The 25,079-nt window shown below is 36.2% G+C and overlaps 1 protein-coding gene and 2 pseudogenes across 1 annotated transcript in view; 1 reads left to right on the forward strand and 2 right to left on the reverse strand.

Annotated features, from left to right (window-relative positions):
- Positions 1–25,079, reverse strand: part of HTR2C (5-hydroxytryptamine receptor 2C) — a 258,251-nt gene that overhangs the window by 42,945 nt on the left and 190,227 nt on the right. The gene's annotated exons all lie outside the window — the stretch shown is intronic.
- LOC137217527 (mitogen-activated protein kinase 6 pseudogene) lies at positions 17,874–20,643 on the forward strand (annotated as a pseudogene).
- LOC137216964 (ferritin light chain pseudogene) lies at positions 22,414–23,080 on the reverse strand (annotated as a pseudogene).

The raw sequence follows: 25,079 nt of genomic DNA on the forward strand, positions 1-25,079 counted from the left end.
GATTTAGCTGCTCCGCAGCATGTGGGATCTTCCCAGATCAGGGCTCGAACCCGAGTCCCCTGTATTGGCAGGTGGATTCTTAACCACTGTGCCACCAGGGAAGTCCCTTGAGTCACTTTTAGTAGCTTGCATGCTTTTAGGAATTTGTCATTTGTCCATTTTATTTAGGTTATGTGATTTGTTGGAGTACAATTATTCATTTATTCTTTTATAATCCTTTTAATTTCTGTAAGGTCAGTAATAATGCCCTTCCCCGCTTTCATTTATAATTTTAGAAATTTGTGTCTTCTCTCTCTTTTTTTCTTAGTATTTCTAGCTAAAGGTTTATCAACTTTGTTGACTTTACTGTGCCTTAGATCTCAATTTCTCCATTTTTTGAAGGATAGTTTAGAGTTTTGCCATATGCAGAATTCTTGGTTGACAGAATTGTTGTTGTTGCTGTTGAACACTTTATTTATTTATTTTTGTTTATTTATTTATTTTTTCCAATTTATTTATTTTTGGCTGCGCTGGGTCTTCTTTGCTGCATGCGGGCTTTCTCTAGTTGTGGTGTGCGGGCTTCTCATTGTGGTGGCTTCTCTTGTTGCAGAGCATGGGCTCTAGGCACGCAGGCTCAGTAGTTGTGGCTCTTGGGCTCTAGAGCACAGGCTCAGTAGTTGGGGTGCACGGGCTTAGTTGCTCTGTGGCATGTGGGATATTCCCGGGCCAGTGCTCGAACCCATGTCCCCTGCATTGGCAGGCAGATTCTTAACCACTGTGCCACCAGGAAAGCCCCTGTTGAGCACTTTAAATATGTCATCCCACTGCCTTCTGACCTCCATGGTTTCTAAAGAAAATTCATTATTAATTTTTTAAAGATCCTTTGTAATTTTGACCATAATGTCTTGGTGTGGATCTCTTGGAGTAATATATGCTTAGCATTCATTGAGCTTAGTAAACTTTATAGTATCTTGTTTCTCTCAGGTGCTGTTCATTTTTCTTCATTTTTTTCTTTCTTCTCCTCAAACTGGATAATCTAAATTGACCTATCTCCAAGTTCCTTAATTCTTCTTCTTTCTGCTCAATTCTGCAGTTGAATTGGTCTAGTAAATTTTTAATTGAATTTTTGTACATTTCATCCCCCAAATTTCTATTTGATTTCTTTTTATAATTTATATCCCTTTATTGCTATTCTTGATTTGTTGAGACAAATTCTGGTTTCCTTTAGTTCTTTGTCCATGGTTTCCTTTGGCTATCTGAGCATTTTTGAGAGAGTTGATTTAAAGTCTTTGTCTAGTAAGTCTAATGCCTAGGCTTCCTCAGGATCATTTTCTATTAATTTTTTTTTTCCTGTGAATGGGCCATACTTTCTAGTTTATTTGCATTCCTCTTACCTTTGATGAAACTTGAATATTTTGAATTTTATAATTTGGCAACTCAGGAAATTTGATTTTGCCCCAGACATGTATGGTTCAGAGGTTAGCTAGAGATTTAAGCCAAGTTTATGGTTCCCCAGAGAAGAATCTATGGTTCCCTCTATCTCTACCCTTTCCTATATGCTCCCTCAACTTTCAGCTTTGAGATTTCCTCAAACTCTGTCCTCAGTTTCTTTGGGCTACAATAACTGCAGATTTTTTGGAGGTTTAGGCACTTGACCTGACATAGACTGCATCTTCCTCTTCGACTGTAAGTCATGAAATTTGGAAACTCAACCAGTGCTGTTCTCTTCTTCCAAGTCTTGAGACCCTCCAGAATCTTTCTGTTTTAGGTTTTTCTCCAGTACCTTTAGATAGTTGTTTTTGTATTATGTTTAGAGTTAATAGAGTTAATAGTTTTTATCTGCAGAGGTGTAACTAACAACCATTGGAATTCAAGGAGCACAACAAAGAAATCAAAGACATTATTTAAAATTCTTCTAAACAAAAATGTTTATGAATGTCCATTTCTGTTCATCATTATCTTGTAATCTCCTCAGATTGTATCCATCTAGAAGTTGATTGTGTTGAGGGTTTGGGTATTCTCGAACTGTTTGACATTCAAAAATTATTTTTCAAATTGTGTTTCAAATATACAAGTATTACCTCACTGCCATTATGTGGAAAACTTTGTTGCCATAACCACTGGAATATAAGATGCATTGGGTCAATATTGTTATCTGTTTTATTTTTCTACTGTTTTATTCATAATGCTTAGGTCAATGCATGGCACAAAGTAGGCACTAAATAAATATTTGTTAAATGTATAAAAGAATACATCCCTCTCAACAGATCATAACCTCACTCTAAACCCAACTTCACCATATGCCAATATATAGCCTCATGAGGATACATGTCCACTCTGCAAAGTCAATACACTATCTGGTCATTTCTCAGCAGTTGCATATTTAATAATGGCAAAAATGGCAATAGCTATTGTACAGTACCTGTCATATACCAAGCACAGTGTTAGTTAGGTACTTCATTTTTAGTTATATTCCATACAACACAAAAAATTCTGTAGTGTCAGTTCTGTTATCCCACAGTGTGAGGAAAATGTGTCTCAAAGTTTCAGACTTGTTCAAGTCTACAGTGTGAGTAAAGAATTTTGCTCCAAATCTGACACTTTTTCCTGAACACTAAGGTACCTCCTATCACCATACACTATTTCTTATTGAATAATAAATTCAATTGCTTTTATAATAGAGGACAATATTCCTTGTACAGGGTTTTCAAGAAGTCTACTTTGAAACATACAATATGTACAATTATGGCTGATCACAATTATCCCCTAAGATTCTTATTAAATATATTCCTTCCTGGATTTCACTACAGACCTGTTAATTCAAAATATTTAGAATTTAGTTTTCATATTTGTCTTGTTAAGAAGACAAATGGATTTTTCTAGTTGTCTCAATGGAATTAAAGTGTATTTTCTTTAGATAAATTTATGTGATCAGGCACATTCCAGACAAGAAATATGTGAAAAGTTTTGTGGAAGTTGCATAGCAAAAAGGCCATATAGCATAATTTCCATGGGGGAGGTCAATTAGTTGAATGAGATTAAATCTTGTTTTCAGAGGTAAAAATTGTGCAGTGTTTCATAAGACATTTTCCTACATTCAGTCATTCATTTATTCATTCACAGATTACGTCAGCCTTAGTAACTCCAAAAATCACAGGCATCCCCACCAATATTGACAATAATGGCAAAGACTGAATAATAGACACTGTAAAATTTCAGTTCATTTGTGCAAATGAAAAAATACAAGGGCTTTATTTCTATGAAATAATGGAGACAAGTTTTGCCTTGCACAAAGTAGGCACTCAAAAAATATTTGTTAAGTGTATAAAGGAATAACCTCACCCTGAAAATTATAATCCCATCACAGAAAAAATAATTTTCCAATATTCTGATAATATAATTGAGGAATGTGGAAATGTTGGACTGTAAAGCCATCCCAAAGCTAGAATGGAAATAAAGAAGTTATAATTGATGTCTTTAAGTTAACATATATGAAAGGATGAATAACCACAAAAAAGCTTTAAAAATTCTCTAATTCATTTCATAAAATAATACAGTGTCAATATCAAAACTTACAAAATACTGAAAGAATAATACTAGAGACAAATAGCATTCATTGATATAGATTCAAAATTACAAACAAAATACTCACAAATAGAATCCAGCAAAGAGTAAAATGAAAAATATATTACATTAAAACAAAACTTATTCCAGGAATGCAATGGTAATTTAATATTATAAAAATCTACCAATATAATCCCTTATATTATCATCTGTAAAGAACTTTTATGATCTTTTAATAGATTTTAAGAATAACTTGATAAAATACAGGAGCCATTCCTAACTAAAACTTTAATTATATAGAGATAAAGGGAATCCCCTTAAATTTGATAACTTACAAAAACCAACAGCAATTATTGTAATCAGTAATGCATTAACTACATTTCAATTACATTAAATTTTAAAATTGGACAGTACAGTCTTTACAAAGCCTTTGAAGCAGCTCCCATAACCATATTCAGTGAAGAAACGGTGGATGTTGTTGAAATTAACAGAAAGAGGACTTCTCGAATAAGACATAGAACTTATGAAAAGAGCCAAATGAGGAGTTTAGAGCTGCAGAAGATATCTGAAGGAAAAAACTCACCAGGTGGGCTCAATAGAAGAATGGATATGGTAGATGAAGAGTCATTAAAACCAAATGCAGATCAATAGAAATTATCCAAACTGAACAAGAATGAGAAAAAATTAAAAATAAATGAACATAGTAGGGACCTATGGGACATATGTATGCATCTAACATTTGTGCCATTGGAATCTGAGGAGAGGAGAGACTGATACAGAAACAAACTATTTGAAGAAATAACTAAAATATTCCATATTTGATGAAAAATAAATTTACAGATTTAAGAAGTTCTGCAGAACCCAAATGGTTAAACTCAAATAAGATCATGCCTAGACACATAATAATCTGGTGAAAACAAAAGATAAAGAAAAAACTTTTTAAGCAGCTGAGAAAAATAACTCTTTCATCAGAGGCCAGAAGGCAGTATAATCACAATTCAGAATTTTATATCCAGTGAAAATACCTTCAGAGAATGAATGTGAAAGAAAGAGATTTTCATAGGAGGAGAAACTAAGAGATTGGTTGCTAGGAGACTTACTTTAAAAATTTTTAAGGAAGTTCTTCAGAAAGAAAGAAAACTTGTAAAAAAAATATACAAACAGCACATACAGCTCAATATCAATAAAACAAACAACCCAATCAAAAAATGGGCAGAAGACCTAAATAGACATTTCTCCAGGGAGACATACAGATGGCCAAGAAACTCATGAAAAGATGCTCAACATCACTAATTATTAGAGAAATGCAAATCAAAACTACACACAGGTCAGAATGGCCATCATCAAAATGTCTACACATAATAAATGCTGGAGAGGATGTGGAGAAAAGGGAACCCTCCCACACTGCTGGTGGTAATGTAAATTGGTACAACCACTATGGAGAACAATATGGAGGTTCCTCAAAAAACTAAAAATGGAACTACCATATGTTCCAGCAATCCCAATCTGGGGCATATACCTGGAGAAAACGATAAATCAAAAAGATACGTGCACCCCTGAAAGCAGACAGCAGAAGCAAGAAGAACTACAGTCCTGCAGCCTGTGGATTGAAAACCACATTCACAGAAAGATAGACAAAATGAAAAGGCCGAAGACTATGTACCAGATGAAAGAACAAGATAAAACCCCAGAAAAACAACTAAATCAAATGGAGATAGGCAACCTTCCAAAAAAAGAATTCAGAATAATGATAGTGAAGATGATCCAGGACCTTGGAAAAAAGAATGGAGGCAAAGATCGAGAAATGCAAGAAATGTTTAACAAAGACCTAGAAGAATTAAAGAACAAACACCTAGAAGAATTAAAGAACAAACAACTAGAAGAATTAAAGAACAAACAAACAGAGGTGAACAATACAATAACTGAAATGAAAAATACACTAGAAGGAATCAATAGCAGAATAAATGAGGCAGAAGAATGGTTAAGTGACCTGGAAAACAGAATGCTGGTATTCACTTCCACAGAACAGAATAAAGAAAAAAGAAAAGAAATGAAGATAGCTTAAGAGAACTCTGGGACAATAAACCTACCAACATTCACATCATAGGGGTCCCAGAAGGAGAAGAGAGAGAGAAAGGACCTGAGAAAATATTTGAAGAGTTTACAGTTGAAAATTTCCCTAACATGGGAAAGGAAATAACCACCCAAGTCGAGGAAGCACAGAGAGTCCCAGGCAGGATAAACCCAAAGAGAAATATGCCAAGACACAAAGTAATCAAATTGACAAAAATAAAGACAAAGAAAAATTATTAAAAACAACAAGGGAAAAACGACAAATAACGTATAAGGGAACTCCCATAAGGTTAATGCTGATTTCTCAGCAGAAGTGCTGCAAGCCAGAAGGGAGTGGCACGATATATGTAAAATTATGAAAGGGAAGAAACTACAACCAAGATTACTCTACCCAGCAAGGATCTCACTCAGATTCAACAGAGAAATCAAAAGCTTTACAGACAAGCAAAAGCTAAGAGAACTCAGCACCACCAAACCAGCTGTCCAACAAATGCTAAAGGAACTTCTCTAAGTGGGAAACACAAGAGAAGAAAAGGACTTACAAAAACAAACACAAAATAATTAAGAAAATGGTAATAGGAATATACATATTAATAATTACCTTAAATGTGAATGGATTAAATGCTCCAATCAAAAGACACAGGTTTGCTGAATGGATACAAAAACAAGGCCCTTATATATGCTGTCTACAAGAGGCCCACTTCAGACCTACGGACACACACAGACTGAAAGTGAGGGGATGGAAAAGATATTCCATGAAAATGGAAATCAAAAGAAAGCTGGAGTAGCAATACTCATATCAAACAAAACAGATTTTAAAATAAGGAATGTTACAAGAGACAAGGAAGGACACTACATAATGATCAAGGGATCAATCCAAGAAGAAGATATAGCAATTATAAATATATATGCACCCAGCATAGGAGCACCACAGTACATAAAGCAAATGCTAACAGCTATAAAAGAAGAAATCGACAGTAACACAACAATAGTGGGCAACTTTAACACCTCAATTACACCAATGGACAGATAATCCAGACAGAAAATTAATAAGGAAACACAAGCTTTATGACACAATAGACCAGATAGATTTAATTGATATTTATAGGACATTCCATCCAAAAACAGCAGATTACACTTTCTTCTCAAGTGCACACAGAACATTCTCCAGGATAAATCACATCTTGGGTCACAAGTCAAGCCTCAGTAAATTTAAGAAAATTGAAATCATATCAAGCATCTTTTCTGATCACAACGCTACGAGATTAGAAATAAATTACAGGGAAAAAAGTAAAAAAAACACACATGGAAGCTAAATAATACATTACTAAATACGCAAGAGATCACTGAAAAAATCAAAGATGAAATCAGAAAATACCTAGAGACAAATGACAATGAAAACATGACAATCCAAAACCTATGGGATGCAGCAAAAACAGTTCTAAAAGGGAAGTTTATGGCAATAAAATCCTACCTCAAGAAACAAGAAAAATCTCAAATAAACAATCTAACCTTACACCAAAGGGAACTAGAGAAAGGAGAACAAACAAAACCCAAAATTAGTAGAAGGAAAGAAATCATAAAGATCAGAGTAGAAATAAATGAAATAGAAACAAAGAAAACAATAGCAAAGATCAATAAAACTCAAAGCTGGTTTTTTGAGAAGATAAACAAAATTGATAAACCTTTAGCCAGACTCATCAAGAAAAAGAAGGAGAGGACTCAAACCAGTAAAATTGGAAATGAAAAAGGAGAAGTTACAATGAACACCACAGAAATACAAAGCATCATAAGAGTCTACTACAAGCAACTCTATGCCAAAAAAATGGACAACCTGGAAGAAATGGACAAATTCTTAGAAAGGTATAACCTCCAAGACTGAAACAGGAAGAAATAGAAAATATGAACAGACCAATTACAAGTAATGAAACTGAAACTGTGATTAAAATCTCCCAACAAACAAAAGTCCAGGACTAGATGGCTTCACAAGTGAATTCTATCAAACGTTTAGAGAAAAGCTTACACCCATTGTTCTCAAACTCTTCCAAAAAATTGCAGATGAAGAAACATTCCCAAACTCATTCTGCAAGGCCACCATCACCTTGACACCAAAACCAGACAAAGATACTACAAAAAAAGAAAATTACACACCAATATCACTGATGAATATAGATGCAAAAATCCTCAACATAATACTAGCAAACAGAATTCAAAAACACATTAAGGGCTTCACTGGTGGCGCAGTGGTTGAGAGTCCGCCTGCCGATGCAGGGGACACGGGTTCATGCCCCGGTCCAGGAGGATCCCATGTGCCGTGGAGTGGCTGGGCCCGTGAGCCATGGCCACTGAGCCTGCGAGTCCGGCGCCTGTGCTCCACAACAGGAGAGACCACAACAGTGAGAGGCCCGCATACCGCAAAAAAAAAATATTAAAAAATATATATATATAAATAAAACACATTAAAAGGATCATACACCATGATCAAGTGGGATTTATCCCAGGGATGCAAGGATTCTTCAATATACACAAATCAATCAATGTGATACACCATATTAACAAATTGAAGAATAAAAACAATATGATCATCTCAATAGATGCAGAAAAAGCTTTTGACAAAATTCAACACCCATTAATGATAAAAACTCTCCAGAAAGTGGGCATAGAGGGAAGCTTCATCAACATAATAAAGGCTATATATGACAAACCCACAACAAACATCATTCTCAATGGTGAAAAACTGAAAGCATTTCCTCTAAGATCAGGAGCAAGACAAGGATGTCTACTCTGGCCACTATTATTCAACATAGTTCTGGAAGTCCTAGCCACGGCAATCAGAGAAGAAAAAGAAATAAAAGGAATACAAATTGGAAAAGAAGAAGTTAAACTGTCACTGTTTACAGGTGGTATCATACTATACATAGATAATCCGAAAGATGCCACCAGAAAACTACTAGAGCTAATCAATGAATTTGGTAACGTTGCAGGATACAAAATTAATGCACAGAAATCTCTTGCATCACTATACACTAGCAACGAAAGATAAGAAAGAGAAATTAAGGAAACAATCCCATTTACCAGTGCAACAAAAAGAATAAGATACCTAGGAATAAACCTACCTAAGGAGGTAAAAGACCTGTACTCAGAAAACTATAAGACACTGATGAAAGAAATCAAATATGACACAAAGAGATGGAGAGATATACTATGTTCTTGGATTGGAAGAATCAATATTGTGAAAATGACTGTACTACCCAAAGCGATCTACAGATTCAATGCAATCCCTATCAAAAGACCAATGGCATTTTTTACAGAACTAGAACAAAAAATCTTAAAATTTGTATGGAAACACAAAAGACCCCGAATAGCCAGAGCAATCTTGAGGCAAAAAAACAGAGCTGGCAGAATCAGACTTCCTGACTTTACAGTATACTACAAGTCTACAGTAATTAAGACAATATGGTACTGGCAGAAAAACAGAAATATAGATCAATGGAACAGGATAGAAAGCCCAGAGATAAACCCACACATCTATGGTCAACTAATGTATGACAAAGGAGGCAAGGATATGCAATGGAGAAAAGACAGTCTCTTCAGTAACTGGTGCTGGGAAAATTGGACAGCTACATGTAAAGAATGAAATTAGCACACTCCCTAACACCATACACAAAAATAAACTCAAAATGGATTAGAGACCTAAATGTAAGACCGGAGACTATAAAACTCTTAGAGGAAAACATAGGAAGAACACTCTTTGACGTAAATCACAGCAAGATCTTTTTTGACCCACCTCCTAGAGTAATGGAAATAAAAACAAAAAGAAACAAATGGGACCTCATGAAACTTAAAAGCTTTTGCCCAGCAAAGGAAACTATAAACAAGATGAAAAGACAACCCTCAGCTGCTGATGAGAGTGTGGAGAAAAGGGAACCCTCTTACACTGTTGGTGGGAATGTAAATTGATACAGCCACTATGGAGAACAGTATGGAGGTTCCTTAAAAAACTAAAATAGAATTACCATATGACCCCACAATCCCACTACTGGGCATATACCCAGAGAAAACCATATATCAAAAAGACACCTGCACCCCAATGTTCACTGCAGCACTATTTACAGTAGCTAGGTCATGGAAGTAACCTAAATGCCCATCGACGGATGGATAAAGATGATGTGGTACATATATACAATGGAATATTACTTAGCCATAAAAAGGAATGAAATTGGGTCATTTGTAGAGACGTGTATGGACCTAGAGACTGTCATACAGAGTGAAGTAAGTCAGAAAGGCAAAAACAAATATTGTGTATTAATGCATGTATGTGGAATATAGAAAAATGGTACAGATGAACTGGTTTGCAAGGCAGAAATGGAAACACAGATGTAGAGAAGAAACTTATGGATACCAAGGGGGGAAGGGGGGATGGGATGAATTGGGAGATTGGGACTGACATATATACACTACTATGAATAAAATAGATTACTGATGAGAACCTACTGTATAGCACAGGGAACTCTACTCAGTGGTCTGGGGTGACCTTAATGGGAAGGAAATCTAAAAAAGAGGGGATATGTTTATACGTATAACTGATTCACTTTGCTGTACAGTAGAAATTAACACAACATTGTAAAGCAACTATACTCCAATAAAAATTAATAAAAAATGAAGGTTCCTGATTTTAAAAAAAAGAATAAGTGAGGAACAACAGAAATGGTAAACAATCTGGGAAAATATAATAATTATTTTTCTTTTCTTAAATCTTTAAAATATATGTGACTGTCAAAAAGAAAAATTATAAAATCATCTGAAGGTTCTCAATGTATATAGATGTACTCCATATTGCAATTAAAACAAAAAGGGGAGGCGCCAAGGGGACGATATGGTTGTAAGTTTTTTATATTCACTTGAAGTGAATAAAGTACTAATTATAAGGAAATTTTGACAGATTAGGTATGTATATTTCAATCTAAGAGGCAATCACTAAAAAATTGTACAGAGAAATATAGTAAAACTTCAACAGATCAATAAAAATGGAATACTAAAATGAAATGTAGAACCCACCAAATAATTCAGAAATAGAAAAAAAGGAATGAAAAAGTGAAGGGATAAATAGAAAATAATAAAATAGCAGACATAATTACAAACAAATTAATAATTGCATTAAATGTAAATGGTATAAGGTGTAATTTGTATCAATTTAAAGAGATAGCCATGTTGGATTAAAAAGAAGAACAATAATACTATATGCTGTCTATAAGAAACCTACAAGTTTAAATACAATATGGATAGCTATATAGTAAGAGAATGGAAAAAGGTAAACTATGCAAACACTAATCAAAGAATGCTGGAGTTGCTATATTAATATTAGACAAAATAAATTTCAGATCAAAGAATATTACTAGGGATAACAGAAACCATTTTATAGTGATAAAAGTGTCAATTCCTCAAGGGAATATAACCATAGTGAACATTTATGCACCTAATAACAGAGATTCAAATTTCATGAAGCAAAAAAAAAAAAAAGAAAACAAAAGTACAATCACTATATATATATGTATATATATACACACACACACACACACACACACACACACACATATATGTACAATGGACCATTGCTTCATCTTTAAAATAATGAAATTAAGATACATGCTACAACATGGAGGAACCTTGAAGACATTATTCTTAGTGAAATAAGCCAGACACAGAATGATGACTCCACTTATATAAGGTTTGTAAAATAGTCAAATTCACAGAGACAGAAAGCAGAATGGTAGTTACCAGGGGCTGGGGGAAGGGAGCAATAGGAGTTATTGTTTAATGGGTACAGAGTTTCAGTTTGGAATGATAAATTCTGGAAATGGATAGTGGTAACGGCTTCACAGCAGTGTGAATATACTTAATGTTACTGAACTGTATACTTAAAAATGGTTAAAATGATGAATTTTATGATATGTATCTTTTACCAAAAAAAGGAAATAGCACTTTTCCAGCCACCTTAGAAGCCCTTCCATGTGCTCTGACCCAATTGTAAACCCTTCTCCCCCCCAAATTAACCACAGTCCTGACATTTACAGTAACCAGTAACTTAACATTTCTTTATAGCTCTATCAATAAAGTGTGCATTCCCTAGGGGAAAAGAAGTACAATCACAATTATACTTTGAGATTTCAACATCTTTTCCTCAGTAATTAACATAACAAGTAGACAGAAAATTACCAACGATATGAAAGAACTGAACAGCACTAACAACAAACTACAACAAATTGGCATTTACAAAACACTCTAACCAACAATAGGAGTATACACATTCTTTTCAAGAGCTCATGGAAATTGATTGGGAAACAACACATCCTGAGCCATAAATTAAATCTTAAGGAATTAAAATAATTGATATCATATAATGTATATTCTCTGACCATAACAGAATTAACCTAAAAATCAGTAACAAAAAGATATCTTGAAAAAGTCAAAGCATCTGGCAATTAACACAGGTCTACACAATCCATGTTTCTAAAAGGAAGATAAATTAACTTAGAAAATAATTTGAACTAAATGAAAATTAAAACATCAAAATTTGTGTGACAGTGTTAAAGCAGTACTCAGAGGGAAATTACTAACATTAATGGTTTATTTTAGAAAAGAAAAAATATCTCAGATCCATGATCTAAGCTTCCATATTAAATGGACAAAGAAGGGTAAAAATTAAATCCAAAGTATCAGAAGAAAGGAGGTAATGAATACAAAAGCAGAAATCAATGAAATTGAGGAAAGACAATAACAGACAAAATTCAATGAAATGAAATATTGGTTATTTGAAAAGATTTATAAAATTGATAAACATCCAAACAGACTGAGGGAGAAAAATAAAACTAGAAGACACAAATTATCATTATCAGTGATGAAAGAAGAAATATCTCTGTAGACTCCATAGACAGGTATAAGGGAATTATAAACAATGGTTTGCGCATAAATTTTGTGGGATTTTGGGGTCCTTAGACATGAAATCACAAATTTCCTGAACCATGAACCGAGGCCAGAATTTCAGTGGAGAGTGTGCTGCTGAGAATAAAATAAAATAAAACAAAATTAAATTAAATTAAATTAAAAGGATACAAGAGCTCTGAATCCCCAAACCTGAGTCAGCCTTTTCCTTAGCCTAACATTGGCCCACTTGCACTCTTTGAAGACTGCCAAAGCCAGGGCAGTTTACTGGAAACTTAACCCAGATTTGAATGCATAGTGAATAAAGCCTTTTTAGAACTCCAAAGTCTTTTGAGATGGCCAGGTTAATGTGGACCTTAATTAAAGTCTGGAAAACTCAATGGCATCCTAAGCTGTCACTCAGGTTGATGCTATCGACAGAATTGATTATCAGCAGCGTCTCCTATAGATCAGTAATTTTCATATACAGGTCCATAGTGAAATTTTCAGTCTATGGAGAAAACTGAGAAGGTAAGTATGACAGTGTATTTTTAATAAAGCTATATTTATTCCATTTAAATATATTTTAGTTAAATAAATTAGTCCAATAAATATATGGACTTATTTTTATTCTGAGATTATCTTCTCTAGAGAATCCAGAAGTAGAAGAGTCTAGCCCATAAAATTCAGTAAAGCTGGATTTTGCTTTACTATTTTATTCCTTATCCCATGTTTTTGAAGGGCTCAGCCCTGTTCTTGATGTTTCCTATCACCTTGCCTTTGATGGAGTCTCCTGGGTATCATTGGATACTGCATCTTACATCAATTATTTCTTCTAAATGTTTTCGGAGAATGCCACTAACTTTCTCCCTTGGAATCACACCCACTCCCTTGCAACTTGAGTCTTCCCTGATACTAGACTGTGTTTGCACCCACTTGAACTTGATTTAGAATTACTGGATCTTCTCTGGGCCACTGCACCCAAATCTCCTGCTTCTGAAGTTGAGACATTTAAAAAAGTATTACCTTGACACTCAGACCTGAAATTCTGGGATGCTTTTTAGGCTATAACCTTTGCTTCTCTCTGCAGTAGGAATTAAATTCTCTCTCCCTCTATCTACTCTGTCTCTGAGCACCCTAAGTAAATATGTCCAACTACTAAACTCACCTACCTTGGTGTAGTGCTGAAAGGAGGAGGTGCAATTCTGGAGGCATTACTTGTATGGCTAGTGGAGTTGCTGGGAACTCTGCAGGTTCTTCATCTGGCTACTATTGTTCAATAATTTCCTACTGGCCCTGAGCTTACAGATCCACTCATACACCCACTGTGTCTCATGAGCCAAGGTCATAGAAAACAGTACTCTATCCTCTAATGAAGAGTTGTCAGAATGCCTTTCTAGTGATGTAGCTTAGCATCTGTACTTCCTTGACACGTAGATTTTATGGTTCTTCAGTGAGGCAGAGTGGTGTTTCTGGTATATGTCCTGATGATGTGGGCGGTCTGGTATGTCTCGACGATGTGGGCGGGGAGATGGGACATCCTACATATGCAACCAGCCAGCCCCCTCTTAGTATAAAATAGGGATTTCCTGGCAGCACTATGCAGGATGTTCAACCTCCCCACCCATGTGACTGTTAACTGCTGCATCATGAAGTTCCTTCCAGTTTCTATCAAAGGGCTTGTCGCTTGATGTGTCTTTGTGTGAACCATTTCAGGGAGACCTCTTCCAAGCTGGTCTTCTGTTCCCGATGAACTGGCTGTGATTACTAATGGCCTACATGATCTAGAAGCCTGGTAACTAATAACCCACCTCTTACTCAAACTTAAACCCCGTATCTCTAACAATATACTTTTCCATCAACTTAAATAAAAAGAGAAAATTCTCTTGACATAGATGCCAAGATATATCATGGATTACAAACACTCTCCAGTTCCACTTCCAATTTTGTCGACCCTTACTAAATAAATACATAAACCTCTAAATTATATAAGCCACTCTAAATAATATAAACACAGACTTCTTATATTACAGTAGAGGCAATTCTATTTCTAGAAGAACCTAGATGGGCTGCATACATTTATCCCAGTTATCCCAGGTTATCCCAGTTGAAATTAACCATCTTATATGTATCACAAGTTATTTGCCAAAAACATAGGTCTAGAAGCATCATCCTGAGACTCGCTGCTCTGTGGCTATGCAGTCTGACTACCACATACTGAAATAAATAAGAAACTTAGCTAAAGACAGATTCTGTCGGCCTCGTTCTTTCAGCTGAATAAATTTTGCATTATGTACTTTCCTATCTCAAGCCTCTCAGCTCTGAGAACTTTCCTACCTGTAAAAATTCATGAACCTGAAGTTCCACCAGGACCAGACACCTGAAAGGCTCAATATGATGTATAATACCTTTTTGAATAACACCCTGGATTTGTTTCCCTGAAATAGTCCCACAACCCATCCACCCTGGAGCTTTCCTTATGATTTCCAATTGAGCTAGTTCCTTTCAAGTTGGCTTCAAGTCTTTCCCTATGGGAATATGGCAATGATTTCCATGTCTCTGTTTATATTTTCTCCAGAGAATGGAAGACTCAGCAATTTTATGGATCTTGGGTGGGAAAGGGAGAAAGACAAAGAAGAAATGATGAGTGTTTTCCTGGTGCTTTCTACCTAACCAAGTATACATTAATGAAAAATTCTGCTATTTGTACTATGTGGCTCTACCCTAGCACAGTAGTGTGGGAAAAAGAAAAGATAGAGGTAAGAGAATAAGATATTATTGTGGCTTTAAATTTATGCCTCTAGATTTTTTGGTTTTGGTTTCATTTTAATACATTAAGCACACCCATAATCTGGTACTTTATATTGAAAAGAAAAAGCCTATTTGACTGTGTCATTTATGTAAGGTGATTGCTAACTCAACAGGAGAAAATATATTTTTAAAAAAGTATCTGGTATTCATAATTTATCAAGTCTTGATGATACTAGCAGGATTAAATTTTGGTAATTCTCCTAGGTACTTGAATGATAAATATGATGACCACCCCATCATTCTAATGTTCACTAAAGACCAAAGTAAACCTAAAATGTTCTTTTGAATAATGCTTTTTTATAATAATCCTTTAAATCTCTAATAACATATTCATAAATACTAAAATGCACATTTTATTAAAGATTAGTATTCAAGGAATGAATAACTTATCCCTGACTGAACAATTTATCATTTGAAATTTTTGGATCAATGTTTCTAAATTTTTGGTGGCTACTAGTTAATTTACTATTTGGGAGGATACATTTTCTACAATATATTTAAACTAAAGATATAGGACAAAACCTGTAAAATCAATTTACTTTTTTTTTTTTAAAAAAGATGTTGGGGGTAGGAGTTTATTAATTTATATATTTATTTTTGCTGTGTTGGGTCTTCGTTTCTGTGCGAGGGCTTTCTCTAGTTGTGGCATGTGGGGGCCACTCTTCATCGCCGTGCACAGGCCTCTCACTATCACGGCCTCTCTTGTTGCGGAGCACAGTCTCCAGACGCGCAGGCTCAGTAGTTGTGGCTCATGGGCCCAGTTGCTCCGCGGCATGTGGGATCCTCCCAGAGCAGGCCTCGAACCCGTGTCCCTTGCACTGGCAGGTGGATTCTCAACCAATGTGCCACCAGGGAAGCCCCTCAATTTACTTTTATCTTAAATTTATATACTAATATTTACTAAAAATCTAGTCAAGTCTAAATTAATAGCTACTGATACTAGTGTCAACAACATGCTGCCAGGTATCAGGCAGATTTCTTAAAGCATGGAGTAGCAATCATGATTTTAGAACACTCAAAGTAGCTACGTCAAAGAGACACCATCTACAGCCTTAATTAGAGCACCCTAGTAACTGCTGTTTGTGAATTTGTAACCCATACCCATATCTGCTTTCTCTAGTTAGTGATCCTTTTGATTACTTGCAGTAAATACCCAAGGCTTAAAAATATTCAATACATCTCCAAGTGAACTCCAGGTATTAACCTTGAATGCCCCCATGACCTCCCTTCTGTTACATCATAGGTTGAAACCAATACTTATTCACTGCCTTTCATATGCCCAATTTCAAACATCCCCACATCCTAAGTTTTAGTAAAGCTTTTTGGTTTTTATTTATTCCCTGTTCAAACAGTTTACTCTGCAGAATGAGAATAGATTAAAAGTTACTGTGGGGCTTCCCTGGTGGCGCAGTGGTTGAGAGTCCGCCTGCTGATGCAGGGGACACGGGTTCGTGCCCCGGTCCGGGAAGATCCCACATGCCGTGGAGTGGCTGGGCCCGTGAGCCATGGCCGCTGAGCCTGCGCGTCCGGAGCCTGTGCTCCGCAACGGGAGAGGCCACAACACTGAGAGGCCCGTGTACCGGAAAAAAAAAAAAAAGTTACTGTGAAATTTTAATTAATAGAAAACGGAAACTCCTTCTAAAGCTTCTTAAAGGGGAAAGGAAAGCAATATTGACATCGAATTCCATAGCTAAAAACAAACTATATTTTACATATATATGACTTATAAAGTTGTGGTTTACAATTAAAATATTGCCATTTAAAAAATTTCCCTGAAACTTTCACAAATTTTCTTTAAAATAACAAAACCGTGCCTCGGAGACGCCACCGCCAGCACAGCCGGAGACCTGAGCCGACACTGGGGGCTGTCCGTGGGCCCCGCACTCCCTCGATGAATCGTAGAAGTCCCGTTGTATCAGAGTAAGATGGACGGTAGGTTTGATTGTGATTGTGGTGAGCTGGAGCCACCTGGTCACTAACGAAAGACATTTTGTTAACCAACCGCCCCCAGAGCTTCCTGTTGAAATATACAGCAACAAAGGAAGAAAAGAAGCAAAACGGAAATAGTGCTTGCCAGCACCTTAGAATGATGCTGCTCAGGACCAGTCCAACACTGAATGTATCTGCACTGTGAGGAGAATGTTCATAGAAGCCTGTTGTATGCATATTTATTCACATTTTTGTTAAATGTTAAATCCTTCAGCACAGTAAATCTGAATGTCACTTCATTCCGTTTGAGTTTCTTGAGTGTTTTCTTTAAATGTCTGCAGAGTTGCTGCCCCTTTCTTCACCTATGAGTACTGCAATCTTTTTAATTCTCAGTATGAGTAGAGCTTTTTGAGCTTTAAATCTAAGGGGAACTCAACAGGCCTGGTTGGCATATGCAATGAAACCACCTTGCTGTGGAAGCAAAATTATTATTTTTTCTACCTTTTTGAAAGATCTTTCCTTTTGATGCCAATTTTCTTCCTTATTTACACAAGTTCAACAATTTGAAAGGAAGAGGCAATAGTAAGGGTTTCAAAATGGCAGAGAAATTTAAAAGTCTCATGAAATCTGGGCTCTAGTTATATGGACTTAAAACCATTGGGTTGTGGAGGCAATGGCTTGGTTTTTTCTGCTGTAGACAATGACTGTGACAAAAGAGTAGCCATCAAGAAAATTGTCCTTACTGATCCCCAGAGTGTCAAACATGCTCTACGTGAAATCAAAATTCTTAGACTTGACCATGATAACATTGTGAAGGTGTTTGAAATTCTTGGTCCTAGTGGTAGCCTGTTAACAGATGATGTGGGCTCTCTTACCAAATTGAACAGTGTTTACATTGTTCAGGAGTACATGGAGGCAGACTTGGCTAATGTGCTGGAGCAGGGCCCGTTACTGGAAGAGCATGCCAGGCTTTTCATGTATCAGCTGCTACGTGGGCTCAAATATATTCACTCAGCAAACGTACTGCACAGAGATCTGAAACCAGCTAATCTTTTCATTAATACTGAAGACTTGGTGCTGAAGATAGGTGACTTTGGTCTTGCATGGATCATGGATCCCCATTATTCCCATTAAGCTCATCTTTCTGAAGGATTGGTTCCTAAATGGTACAGATCCCCACCTCTTTTACTTTGTCCTAATACTTATACTAAAGCCATTGACATGTGGGCTGCAGGCTGCATCTTTGCTGAAATGCTGCCTGGTAAAACCCTCTTTGCAGGTGCCCATGAACTTGAACAGATGCAGCTGATTTTAGAGTCTATTCCTATTGTACATGAGGAAGATTGACAGGAGCTTCTCAGCATAATTCCAGTTTACATTAGAAATGACATGACTGAGCCACACAAACCCTTAACTCAGCTGCTCCCCGGAATCAGTCGAGAAGCACTGGATTTCCTGGAACAAATTTTGACATTTAGCCCCATGGATTGGTTGACAGCAGAAGAAGTGCTTTCTCATCCTTACATGAGCATTTATTCTTTTCCAATGGATGAGCCAATTTCAGGTCATCCTTTTCATATTAAAGATGAAGTTGATGATATTTTGCTTATGGATGAAACTCATAGTCACATTTATAACTGGGAAAGGTACCATGATTGTCAATTTTCAGAGCATGATTGGCCTATACATAACAACTTTGATACTGATGAAGTTCAGCTTGACCCAAGAGCTCTGTCTGATGTCACTGATGAAGAAGAAGTACAAGTTGATCTCGAAAATATTTGGATGGAGATAGTGAAAAGTATTTGGAGGATCCTGCTTTTGAGACCAATTACTCTACTGAGCCTTGTTGGCAATACCCAGATCATCATGAAAACAAATATTGTGATCTGGAGTGTAGCCATACTGGTAACTACAAAACGAGGTCATCATCATACTTAGATAACTTGGTTTGGAGAGAGAGTGAAGTTAATCATTACTATGAACCCACACTTATTGGAAAGAACAAAGCAAAGAAAAATCTGATAAGAAAGGCAAGTCAAAATGTGAAAGGAATGGATTGGTTAAAGTCCAATAGCATCACAGCAACTTGCTGAAAAAGAAAGGGAAAAGAATCAGGGATTTGATTTTGATTCCTTTATTGCAGGAACTATTCAACTTAATTCACAACATGAGCCTACTGCTGTTGATGACAAATTGAATGACTTGAATAGCTCAGTGTCCCAACTAGAATTGAAAAGTTTGATATCAAAGTCAGTAAGCCGAGAAAAACAGGAAAAAAGAATGGCCAATTTGGCTCAGTTAGAAGGCTTGTACCAGTCTTCTTGGGATAGCCAGTTTGTGGGTGATGGGGAGGACTGTTTTCTCATAAGTCAGTTTTGTTGTGAGGTAAGGAAGGATGAGCAAATTGAAAAGGAAAACACTTACCCCAGTTACCTGGACAAGTTCTTTAGCAAGGAAGAAGATATTGAAATGCTAGAAACTGAGCCGGTAGAGGATGGGAAGCTTGAGGAGAGAGGAAGTGAGGAAGGATTTCTGAACAACAGTGGGGAGTTCCTCTTTAACAAGCAGCTTGAATCCATAGGCATCCCACAGTTTCACAGTCCAGCTGGATCACCACTTAAGTCAATGCAGGCCACATTAACACCTCCTGCTATGAAATCTTCCCCTCAGATTTCTCATAAAACATACAGCAGCGTTCTGAAACATCTGAACTAAAACACTCAGCAGGCATTTCTTTTTGTATTCTTCATGAAATGTGTTTTGTCTTTGTTATTACTAGTGTTTAAGTCAGTTTTTTACTTGAATCAGATGGTGTCATTTAGAAAGCATTTTTTTCTTGGTTTTTAAAATCCAGACTTTTTTTCTACATGTGAGATGGTTTTCATTTTAACTGGCACGTCATTTGCACACAAAAATAAAGAATAGAGCAAAATAATGCAATGCGGGAGGAGACAAAAGAAATGCACTAAGACAAGTAAAAAACATTCTCTCATAGAACAATGATCTGTTTTACAGGAAACAAAAATCTTGCCTTGAAATTTACACAGTGAGACTACATAATTGCATGAAAATATATATTTTTTTCTTAAAATATTTTTCATTCTTGAGTATTTCCAAGTTTTTCCTACTGTACACATTTCTTTAAAACACATGATACCAGCAGCAACTGAAAATGAATGACGAATTTGGTACACGTGTGTTATCTACCTCAAGGTAACAGAAGTATGTGGCAAAACATATACTACCCATAGTGCTTCACAATATGCACTTCTATTTAGCCAGCGTTTATTGCAGTATTCTTAATAAGATTCACTCACCGTTTATAAATGTTCTGGTATGCATTCTTTATAGTGAAGTGTTACTACATCACATCTTATTTATTTTAGCAAATCAATATATTTTCTGTATTTAATTCTAAAAAGTTAACTTAGTTTTTGAAATTTATTTGCAAATACACTTTTTCCATTTGGCACTATGGTTTGTTGTCTACTTAGCTGAATATATGTCAGCTTATCCTAAGGCTGTCCATGTACTTAATTTACTTAAGTATTCATTTTAAGTAAAGCGCTCACTGTGTATAGGAATTTGCATTTTGGAGGTACTTGATCTATCTACAAAGAAAAATTAGGAATTACTTTATTATAAAATGCTCCTAGAAGTCTTAATTGTGTTTATTTAAAAAGAAAACTGTAATGTTCGACATGTGTGCATGGAAGTAATTAAGGTACATAATTATTGTAGTTTAAAAGTTGTACATGATAAGACATATTTTGTTTCTATTGTATGTTTTTACTGAATGACCTATTCCCCATCCCAAGGCAAGCATGAATAAAATTAGGTTAAATATAAAAATAAACAAAACAAAAAACCCCACAAAACCAGTGACAATATGTTTCAGGAGCCAAGTATTGAAGTAACTACTACATTGTATAATAGGCATGTTCTTTTCAGAGTAATACATTACTCAAATTATTAGTATGAATTGTTAATATGATAGAAATATATTGAAATGAATTTTAGGAGAATTGGTATATTTTATTAATTTATGGATTTATTCTCTTCCTTGTTCCAAAATAAGTTTAAGGTGTTTTACTGATGTGGCATTGATTTATGTATTTAATAAATATTAAGTTCTTAATATATAGTAGTAGATGGAGATAATGATACAGAAGGCAAACATTATACTTGTTCTCATGATTTTATAGTATAGTGAGAAATATTATAAGATGAAAAACTAATTAAATAAATTAACTGGACAAAAGAAAAGCACACATGGAGTAGAAGGGCATTTTATTTTTTTTCACATGCAGCAATTAAGAAAGAAGAAAGCCAATGGAAAAACAAAACAAAACCAAAAAACAAACAAGGAAAAACTTGGGATTTTCAAACGGCATCTTAAACCAGAGAATGGCAAACATTTTCTGTAAAGGGCTAAGTAATATATATTTTAGTCTTCGCAGCTACTCAACTCTACTTTTGTAGATTGAAAGCAGCCATAGGCGATCCTTGAAAGAATGGGTGTGACTGTATTCCGAGAAAACTTTATTTATCAATATCAGTAGTCACCAGGATTTGGCACATGGATGTAGTTAGCTAACACCTGACCTCAAGGGCTAGGAAGGGGGAACTGAGGTGTGGTTGAGGGTTGATGGAGATGATTCAGTATTTTTTTTTTTAGTAATACAACTTTATTGTTAAAATATCATTTTTTTGTTTCAGAGCTAAATACTTTTTTGAATTTTATTTTATTTTTTTATACAGCAGGTTCTTATTAGTTATGTATTTTATACGTGTTGGTGTATATATGTCAATCCCGATCTCCCAATTCATCCCATCAACGCTCCCTGCCCATCCAGCTTTCCCCCCTTGGTGTCCATACATTTGTTCTCTACATCTGTGTCTCTATTTCTGCCTTGCAAACCGGTTCATCTGTACCATCATTCTAGATTCCACATATCTGTTTTTATCACAAAAGGGGTTGGATTTTGTCAAATGCTTTTTTGAGTCTATTAAGGTAATCAGGTAGTGTTTTTCCCTTTATTCTGTTAATAAGGGGCATTATATTGATTGATTTTCACAGGTTGAACCAACTTTGCTTTTTTTTTTTTTGCTGCCAAAAGCTTTATTGTTTCCATTTGGTCCAAGGCTTGGGAGAGGGCCCCAGGGCGGTTACAAAGCCCTAGTGGCTGCAGAGACGGGCTTCAGGCAGAAGCCCTGACACCAGGGGGGCTCCTCAAAGGCTTCTGGGCTGTGGAGGCTCCTAGTTGTGCTTGAGGGTGATCCTTTCAAAGAGATACTGGCTGAGCCCAGCCTGGGACCAGCCAGCCTGTGGAGGTTAGTCGGGTGGTCGCCATCTGCTTGATGAGTTTCAGCTGCTCCTGCAGGAAGCGGCTCTCCAGGAAGTCACAGGGGTGCGTGTCTGCGCGGGCAGAACGCAGGGCCTGCGGGTCCGCAAGGGCCTGGCTCAGGTTCTTCTCCATGAGAATGGCGGTTTCCATAGCATCCTGGGTTTTACCCCACTCATCTTGGGACGGCTTCTGTGCTGCTGGAGGAGGGTGCGGCTGCTGCACTGGTTTTGCATCTTCAAGAGACGTTGGGCGCCCTCGTGCTTCTCTTTGGCCAATTCACAGAAAAAGTGGCCCACGTTCTCCAGAGCCACATCCTCGCGGTGGAAATAGAAGCCCAGAGAGAGGTAGGTGTAGGAGGACCCAGATGCATGTCAACTGGGCGGTTGATGGCAGCCTCTACCTCAGTGGAATAATTCTGAGGAATCTGGGAGCTCATGGTTGATCGGTAATACGGAGTTAAGCTCAAAAAATGGCGTTGGCTGGTCCCGAAAGCTGAGGGTGGCTGAGTGGCTGATTCCGAAAGTTGCGACTGGAAAAAAGGTTGGAGGGTGGTTGGAGGCTGGAGCAAGGGGCGTCCCTCGGTCTGTTTTGCCCCAACACTGTTGAAGCAAAAGACAGATCCGCAGGACCGCCTGAGCGGCTTGCCCCAACTTTGCATTTCTGGGATAATACCCATTATATTGGTGTCCAACCTTTTTCATATATTTGCTAGTATTTCGTTAAGGATGTTTGCATCTATATTCATACAGGATATTGATTTATATATTTTTTCCCTTATGCTATTTTTGTCTGGTTTTGGTATCAGGATATTATCAGTCTCATACAAAGAGTAGGGAAGAATTCCTCTTTTTAAAAAAATTTTTTGAAAAAGTTTTTGAAGAATTGGTGTTAATTCTTCCAGGGGACCACCAGACATGTCAAATAATGACAATTCTCTGGAAATGAGGCTCTGAAGGAGTGTGCTAACTCTGTTCCCTCTGGTAGGTATTGGGCTGCTAGTTTGCACTGAGATTGCAGGCTCTTGGTTTTCAAGGCTACCCCGGAGCCTGAGACGGGTAATGAAATAGGGCAAGTTAAAATGCTACAGAGACTGCTGCTCTTAGCAAAATTCAGTCATTTTTTTGAATAAACACTCCCTGGATTGCTTTGAGCTTTTAAGTAACTTCCAGAGTCCTGAATTAGTTGATTCTGACAATTTTTGTAAAATTTCTTGTTGCTTTTAAGGAAGAGAGAATTTTGGAAGGACTAAAGACTTATATCCACATATAATTTTTGTGTTGTAAACACATCTTAAAATTTTATAATCTCACACAGTTTAGAAATTGTAGAAAATTTTGCACACTGAGATCGTATTACTAATATACAGAATGGAAATGGTGATTTTGAACAGAAGTATGAATGAGAATATGGAAACATCATGTTCATATTCATTTCCCAGTATCTAGGGGATGCATTATACACTGTTCTTCTAAATAAACCTATAGGTATATTTTATAATATAGTATTTTAACACAATTGTTAAATATTTGAGACAAATATTTTATGTCAGTCATTGCTTTATCTTGTAATTTTGCTTATGTTTGTTTCTTGCTGCAATTATTTTATCCCAGTCTACTTTACGTTTTTTAAAAAATTTTATTGGAGTATAGTTGATTTACAATGTGTTAGTTTCAAATGTACAGCAAAGTGATTCAGTTATACATATATCCATTCTTTTTCATATTCTTTTCTCATATAGGTTATCACAGAATATTGAGTATAGTTCCTTGTGCTATACAGTAGCTCCTTGTTCCTTATCTATCTTATATAGTGGTGTGTGTATGTTAATCCCAAGCTCCTGATTTATCCCCCCCCCCACGATGTTTCCCTTTTGGTAAGCCTAAGTTTGTTTTTGATATCTGTAAGTCTGTTTCTCTTTTGTAAATAAGTTCATTTGTATCATTTTTAAAATTAGATTCCACATATGATTGATATATATTTGTCATTTTCTGACTTCACTTAATATGATAATCTCTAGGTCTATCTATGTTGCTGCAAATGGCATTATTCTGTTCTTTTTTTATGGCTGAGGAATATTCAATTGTATATATATATATATATATATATATATATATATATATATACACCACATCTTTATCCATTCCTCTGGCAAAGGACATTTAGTTTGCTACCATGCCTTGGCTATTGTAAATAGTGCTGCAGTGAACATTGGGGTGCATGTATCTTTTCGATTTATGGTTTCTCCGGATATCTGCCCAGGATTGGGATTGCTGGGTCATATGGTAGTTATATTTTTAGTTTTTAAAGGAACCTCCATACTGTTCTCCCTAGTGGTTGTACCAATTTACATTCCCAGCAACAGTGCAAGAGGGTTCCCTTTTCTCCACACCCTCTCCAGCATTTGTTGTTTGTAGTCTTTTTGATGATAGCCATTCTGACCAGTGTGAGGTG

This window comes from Pseudorca crassidens, chromosome X (genome assembly GCF_039906515.1).
Source record: "Pseudorca crassidens isolate mPseCra1 chromosome X, mPseCra1.hap1, whole genome shotgun sequence".
NCBI classification, from domain to species: Eukaryota; Metazoa; Chordata; class Mammalia; order Artiodactyla; family Delphinidae; genus Pseudorca; species Pseudorca crassidens.